Consider the following 6,000-nt stretch of genomic DNA (forward strand, 5'->3'; position numbering starts at 1 on the left):
CACCCGCCCCTTAACACTGACCATAGGTTACAGTCCCCTTAAAGGGCTTCTGTCACCCCCAAAACTCATTTTTGGGCATAATTAAATCCTTATTGGACGACTATTCCCTATATAGGGCTGTTACCTTGTTCTGTGGCTTAGTTTCATTAAAAGTCGATCTTTTAAAATATGCAAATGACTTCACTACCAGAAAGTAGGGCGTCTACTTGCTGGTAGCCTCCGCATCCTCCTTTTAAAAAAACGCCCCCTCCTCCTGTTGATTGACAGGGCCAGCGAGCACTCTCCTCCTCTGGCTGGCTCTGTCTGCGTTCTAAATCTCGGGCCTGCGCCGTAGCGGTCTTCAGTCGGCGCAGGCGCACTGAGAGGAGGACGCTCGCTTGGCCGCTCCTTCCTCAGTGCGCCTGCGCCGATGACGTCACATCTACACCCGGCGCAGGCACACTGAGGAAGGAGCGGCCGAGCGAGCGGCCTCCTCTCAGTACGCCTGCGCTGACTGAAGACCGGTACGGCGCAGGCGCGAGATTTATAACGCAGACAGGGCCAGCCTGAGGAGGAGAGGACCTCCACAACAGCCTGCCCCTAGGGTGGCCAGAGGTCCGGTTTTAGGCTGGACAGTCCGGCTTTGAGACTCCCTGTCCTACGTCCGGCGCAGCGCCTGGACGGACACAGGTATGTCCTTTTGAACAGCTCACTCTGAGACCGCAGCACTGTGCTGTCTGAGCATGAGCTGCAGGGAGAAAGTCACCGTCCCTCCCACCCCTGCAGCTGACAGAAGTTTATTTTTACCTTCATTTATTCAATGCCCGTCGGCTGTGGAGTGGGATGGGGCGTGGCCTAACCAAGTTGGGGCGTGGCTTAGTGGGCATGGGGGAGGGTTTTTAAGTTCATCTTTTGAGGGTGGGCTAAATGGCCACCCTACCTGCCCCCTTAACTGACCTCCACAGCACTCCGCTCCCTTAATGGTGTCATCCACAGCACCCTGCCCCTTTAAAGCTGACCTACAGCAGTGAATAAAAATTGCTGGGTTGTTATGGAAACCTGGTGTAAAACTGTGTGTATGTGCAGACTCAAGGCCTGCGAGTTTCTATTGGCTGATAAGTGTCATGTGACCGTGTATATGGCAGTTGGGATATGAGGAGAAATACCTGCAGGCTTCTATTAGCTAATGTAGGTCATGTGATATGCCATATTTGAATTTTTGGGGTAATATCTCAGGAACGTACCCCATCTATGAGACCCCATCTAAAACCTTCCCGGACACCTGATGCACCTGTGTGCCAAATTTTGTGATTGTAAATGAGGCGGTGCGGATTCCTTTAGCGGACATACATACACACACATACACTCAGCTTTATATATTAGATAAAGTGACAAGTCAGATTTCAAAACTGGGGCTGCGTCCTTACATGATCACTAACTTTTCACACAAGTTTGCATAAATCAATAATGCGGGCCACCACAAGAAATGTTGTAATATGTCTTAGCTGTTTACCTCCTCCCTCTCTAATTGCTTTTGACTTTGAAAAATGTTTTAACCCCTTCACCACCAGAGGATTTTTCGTTTTTGCATTGTTGTTTTTCACTCCCTGCCTTTCTGGGGCCATAACTTTTATTCTTTGGTTCACATAGCCGAATGAAGGCTTGTTTTTTTGCAGGACAAGTTGCGTTTTCTCATCCTGCAGTCCAGTGGCTCCCCAGCAGCACTCCATGCTGATAGCATTCACAGATCATACACTGGATTTATTAGAAGCCTGCAGTTACAATACCTTCTATCAATGCTGTGGGAGCACTGGCTGAGCACACTGGAGTGGGGGCATCTTGGTTGTCTTGGCAACCCTGGCCTGCTTCAGCCCCAGCGAGCCCTCCAGCGCTGCTGTAGAAGGCTTCTAACACAGCACCAGCACGGTAATGCCTATAATGTATGGGCTTGGGAAAAGGTTTAGGTCATGTGACTCTCAGAACAATTAGCTAAATGCTACTTTTCACCACCACCTGTTTTATAGGGGGCTGTAGGACTTTTTCTAGATGTTCTGTGTGGTTGCTTGTGGGTGTTAGGATTAGTGTTAGGTTTAAAGTAACGGTTGTTTTGGTGGAGAACATCAATTCTTAGAAAGATTTGTGGTGAGGCTACATTTTCTTAAAGGCCCATGCATAACACAGCACACTGAATAACAGTGTATGGAGGCTTCAGACCATGCCCCCTCCTGAACTTCCTGCCCACTGTGTGAGCTTGTTTACATAGCCAAACATAAAAGGGGAAACCCATTTGTCTGTAAGATCTCTCATAAACTGCTTACTGCAGTCGTTTGGGGAGCATCTTGCAGATATAGCTGCGTGTGTACTAGGGATTACAGCTCCACAGGAGGATCATATTACACGTCAATACAAGTCTATTGAGAGGGGAAGGGAGAGGAGTGAGCAGGAGCTGAATGACAGACAGACTGCTGCAGCTACATGGTCTGAGATATAAACTTCCTAAGCACTTTATTCACAATCATACAGGTCTGTACTTCAATGTAATGGCTTTCATGATACTACTGTTGCTTCTGAGTAAGAGAAGGTCAGCAAGCCGATTCTCCTCTACTTTCTGTGTGCAGTGGATGGGCGCTAGTGTCCACCCACCAGAAGAACTGAAAACTAGACATTCAGCATGCACAAAGGAAACTGTACTTAACATAGAATAAGCATTAGCACCCTCGACACATGGGACCTGAAGAAAAACAGAACACGGATATAATTATGACATAGAGCAGGTTGCTGTAGTGCATGCAAATACATCCAATGACATAAAAGCAGTAAATAAACATATTGGGGGATGCGGAAAGGAAATAGGGGAAGACAGAGCCTTGAATCTTGATGCAAATTGCAAGTTGTAATCTTGCAAAATAGCAAGAGATGGTAAGAGAAAGAGATAGGACAAAGGGAAATTAAGGAATAGGGCTAATGGCATACAGTGGGGGAAATAATTATTTGACCCCTCACTGATTTTGTAAGTTTGTCCAATGACAAAGAAATGAAAAGTCTCAGAACAGTATCATTTCAATGGTAGGTTTATTGTAACAGTGGCAGATAGCACATCAAAAGGAAAATCGAAAAAATAACTTTAAATAAAAGATAGCAACTGATTTGCATTTCATTGAGTGAAATAAGTATTTGAACCCTCTAACAAAAAAAGACTTAATACTTGGTGGAAAAACCCTTGTTTGCAAGCACAGAGGTCAAACGTTTCTTGTAATTGATGACCAAGTTTGCGCACATTTTAGGAGGAATGTTGGTCCACTCCTCTTTGCAGATCATCTCTAAATCCCTAAGGTTTCGAGGCTGTCTCTGTGCAACTCTGAGCTTGAGCTCCCTCCATAGGTTTTCGATTGGATTAAGGTCCGGAGACTGACTAGGCCACTCCATGACCTTAATGTGCTTCTTCTTGAGCCACTCCTTTGTTGCCTTTGCTGTATGTTTTGGGTCATTGTCGTGCTGGAACACCCATCCACGACCCATTTTCAGTTTCCTGGCAGAGGGAAGGAGGTTGTCGCTCAGGATTTCACGATACATGGCTCCGTCCATTTTCCCGTTTATGCGAATAAGTTGTCCTGTGCCCTTAGCAGAAAAACACCCCCAAAGCAAAATGTTTCCACCCCCATGCTTGACGGTGGGGACGGTGTTTTGGGGGTCATAGGCAGCATTTTTCTTCCTCCAAACACAGCGAGTTGAGTTAATGCCAAAGAGCTCTATTTTGGTCTCATCAGACCACAGCACCTTCTCCCAGTCACTCTCTGAATCATTCAGGTGTTCATTGGCAAACTTCAGACGGGCCTGCACATGTGCCTTCCTGAGCAGGGGGACCTTGCGAGCCCTGCAGGATTTTAATCCATTGCGGTGTAATGTGTTTCCAATGGTTTTCTTGGTGACTGTGGTCCCTGCTAATTTGAGGTCATTAACTAACTCCTCCCGTGTAGTTCTAGGATGCTTTTTCACCTTTCTCAGAACCATTGACACCCCACGAGGTGAGATCTTGCGTGGAGCCCCAGAGCGAGGTCGATTGATGGTCATTTTGTGCTCCTTCCATTTTCGAACAATCGCACCAACAGTTGTCACCTTCTCTCCCAGCTTCTTGCTAATGGTTTTGTAGCCCATTCCAGCCTTGTGCAGGTCTACAATTTTGTCTCTGACATCCTTGGACAGCTCTTTGGTCTTTCCCATGTTGGAGAGTTTGGAGTCTGCTTGATTGATTGATTCTGTGGACAGGTGTCTTTTATACAGGTGACTAGTTAAGACAGGTGTCCTTAATGAGGGTGACTAATTGAGTAGAAGTGTCTAACCACTCTGTGGGAGCCAGAACTCTTAATGGTTGGTAGGGGTTCAAATACTTATTTCACTCAATGAAATGCAAATCAGTTGCTATCTTTTATTTAAAGTTTTTTTTTCGATTTTCCTTTTGATGTGCTATCTGCCACTGTTACAATAAACCTACCATTGAAATAATACTGTTCTGAGACTTTTCATTTCTTTGTCATTGGACAAACTTACAAAATCAGTGAGGGGTCAAATAATTATTTCCCCCACTGTACATAGCTCCTGCTGGACAGCCAACAGGAAGAGAGAGACATTAAGTGAAATATCTACTTAGTATCTTCTTTATTTGGGGAGAAAACGTTTAGGTTTTTGGGAAAGCCGAGAGCCAAGAAGCCCAAAGTTATAGAAACTTGTGGTGAGTTCAAGAAATCCATCTGGACATTTCTTCAAACTGACAGATCTGGTACACCTTGTCCACTCAAAAAGACAGTGGAATCACAATTAGGTGTGGGGCTAGGTTAAATTTGGTAGGGGAAAACGTATCATCCGATTTCACTAAGAGAATCAATTCTGCTGAGAGAGAGAAGTCCACTGAGCAGACCTACAAAATGGATAGCGCTGCCAATCAGGGTTAATTAAGGAATAGTTCCACCATATGTAGGAGAGAAAGCCAGTCTCGCACAGCCAGCAAATATCATCAGTCAGATGGTGTGCGTGAAGCTATTCAGGAGTATGGTACCATCTAGTGAGTATTTTATAGTGGTTCTCCTGCAATCAAATTCGGGGCAAAAAAAAAAACTGAGATTTTTGGGGAGCACTCTGAATTTCAGAGTCTGAGTCAAATACCCCCACGCGCACACACAAATTTAGGTTTAGTAAAAGTGCACCCGTGACCAAAGTGAGGAAAAAGGTATGATAGTTTTCTAGTGGAAGGGTTTTTAGCTACAGCTATTTTCTCAAACTCTGTTAAGGGACATCTAAAGGAAGATGTAATGTCAATGGACTGGCACCGGCTTCTATATAACGCTGTGCCAGAAAGGATATCTCCTTTCCACCAAGAGCCTGCCTATATCCTTGCGGCAAGCATGATGACATCACCGCGTGATAACCCGGGAGCGTGGTGACATCATCAGTGATGACACCATTGCACGCGCCCAGCGTGATCACGTGGTTTGGTCACCTCGCTCGCCGCAGGTCCTTTGGTAGGTTTTCTTCAATCAAGACGGGAGCGGACGGCCTCTCCGTAATCAAATGGGCGAGGTATATATTTTTTTATTTTTTTTTACTTTCAGCCACCATTGTAGGAAAAATTGATTTGTTACCACGAAGTGCAACGAAATTCAGCTTTGTGACCAATTTTTCCTGAAATTCAGATCAAAGTCCACTTCAGATACTTCGATTTGCTCAACATTAATCATGATATACTGACAGTAGGTTTAGGTTATTATTTCATGGGAGCTGGTTGTTTCAGAACAAATACTTACAAATGGATCTAATGCAAATTTTCCACTAGACACACTGATATTGGTTTTACAACATTTATATTTCACAGCGTCAGTATCCATGTATTGACCTACATCTGTCAATAAATAACTCTGGCACCCCTGATCAAAGGCCTATTCTAGATTCAGTCTCACAAGATGTTTGGTTCATTGTCACAAGTTTGATTATGAGTGTGTTCTTGAGTTTTCTCTAAGATGAAAGAGT

Source organism: Bufo bufo, chromosome 3, assembly GCF_905171765.1.
Source record: "Bufo bufo chromosome 3, aBufBuf1.1, whole genome shotgun sequence".
Taxonomy (NCBI): Eukaryota; Metazoa; Chordata; class Amphibia; order Anura; family Bufonidae; genus Bufo; species Bufo bufo.